The sequence below is a fragment of the Miscanthus floridulus genome, chromosome 9, assembly GCF_019320115.1.
Source record: "Miscanthus floridulus cultivar M001 chromosome 9, ASM1932011v1, whole genome shotgun sequence".
NCBI lineage: Eukaryota > Viridiplantae > Streptophyta > Magnoliopsida > Poales > Poaceae > Miscanthus > Miscanthus floridulus.
In genome coordinates, this window is record NC_089588.1 from 62040718 (window position 1) to 62043081 (window position 2364).

Here is a 2364-nt window from a genome sequence, read left to right on the forward strand (position 1 = left end):
TTATTTGGAGCAGCCTCGGCCCTCGCAATGGCTGCCTTGTGTTCTTGGCGCTGCGCGCGGTTGACGTTTCGGTTCTCACATGCGACATGTTCCTCCTCGGTTTTGCTATTCCGAGGAGGGCTGTCGACTCTAACATTGAAGATCGCGCCACCCTGGAAGGGTGGGAAAAGGAGTGGCTCGGTGAAGGTTTCGGCGAGGGTCTCCGTAGAGCCCTAAGACTCAGAGCTCAGATTTTCCTCCGGGATGGTCTGGAGGGATGCTCCGGGGCACCGACCTATTTGTAGCATGTTGACGGCTGGTGGAGGCTGGACGATGAGCTGGTCAGCAAGTGGATGGGCGTCTCCCACCTAGTCATTGAATTTTCCCCTCAGGGTGTCTTGGTAAGTAGCAGCGACGTTAGTGAGCCCGAAGGGCAGAGCCGCAACTCCTGGAGTTTTCCGAGCAGCCTTCGATAGATTTGGATCGGAGGGTGGTCGGTGCTAAACCAAAGTGTCTAGGGTCGATTAGGCGATGGAGAGGCAATCGGCAAGCTTTAGACCGACCCGATCGATGGACTCGATCAGATCATCGTTGTTGATCTGCCTCCTTTGGTAGCGAGGAAGCAAGAGGTGAGTTGCTGATGAAGGCGACCTCGAAAGTTGTTCCAAGATCGGATCTAAAATCACAGATGCGGGGATGATCGACACAGAATCGATCTGCATCGACTTGAGGAGCTCTCCGACTCTGTCAGCGTTGATGATCTAGGAGATCGATCCGACCATGAAGGTCTGGCCAGGCTGCAGGAGGGACGAAGAGCCTGCAGAAAAAGCCATCTTGTTCAACAAGGAAACAACACGCAGCCCCCTACCTAGTGCGCCTCCGAGGGGTATCCCACGAAGGTAGATTGATCGGTAGAGGAGCGTGAGATCAAGAACAAGAAGGTAATAGAGACACACGAGTTAGATAGGTTCAGGCCATCTGTATGACATAATACCCTACTCCTGTTGTCTGTTGGTTTGTATTAGCTATCGTATGATATATTGCATAAGTTTGGAGGGGGTCCCTGCCTACCTTATATAGTCCGGGGAGCAGGGTTACAAGTTGGTTAGATCTGAGAGATAACCAGAAAGTAATAACTGATTATAGGAATCTTGGGATCATACATATCCTAATAGATCTCGTAGTATCTTTAGGATATCTTCCAGATATCTTGCGAAAGGCGCTGACCACTGTCGTGCCCCATAAGGCTTCGTCTTGTGGGCTGGGCCGCCCCTGAGGGCGTAGCCCATGTGGTCGGCCGTGGGTATCCAGGGTCATACCACCCACAACTTGGGCTTATACATATTTACGTAATCTATTGCATGCTACTTGTCGCAAAGCTTTTGTTGGTCAAATTTTAGGTTTTAAAAATAGTTTTAAACTCGTAGACTCATTTGGCTCTGATACCACCTACGACAGAATCGCCCAAAATAACACACTTTCGGAGATGCTCATCTTCCTCTAGACACGAAGCACCCTGAAAGTTAGCTACATCAGATAATTTCATCAAGCCCACCCCAAGGGAGAACTCAAAACAATCCATTTTTTACATCTAGAATCCAATAATGAGTATGAGCTTACAATACTTAGTTCATTTCATACAATAAGAGTTCTTATAAATTATTTATTACAATACTAGAGTTTAGAGTGCGATAATTAAATAGCAGAATGAAAATAAACATCTAGAGGAAATGACACAAGGATCCGTTTGTGCCCACTAGAAGAATCCTCCACACAAGAGCTACACCTCATGCTGCACCTGCACCAGGGGTAAAATAAACTCTGAGTACACAATGTACTCGTAAGACTTACCCGACTAGTGGGAATAGTTTCCTGACTCCAAGGAGTATGATAGGCAATATGGGTTTGCTATTTTCTTTTTATTTGCGACAAGCATTACTAGGAGTACATTCTTAAGATCAAGTTTAATTAGTAGTCATGATTACTTCATTAGCTAACCATTCTAGGTAAGCACCTGTTCTACTTTCAAGCAAGGGTCGAGCAATCAAAACCATTCACCGTATTTCATCTTTCAGTTCTTACTATGGTGCTAGGCCATAGCCAAGTCGTACCGTCTCACAGAAATGGTGATTCATGAACCAATGTATCCTAGCTGGGTACCCCAAAACACACGCCCCGTTTGTACCCTAGGCACAAACAAGACCAACCCATTCCACTCCTGTCACGGGGTCTAGGTCCCCGTCCAAACTTGGACTCCAAGCCCCCACACTTGAGACCCGATGTCTCAGTATGGTGCTCAGACCTCCACCTTTCCCCACCTCCAATCAGTTGGTCCGGAAAGAGCCAGAACCCACATCAAGAGCGTAACGAGCCTTCCTGCTCCCA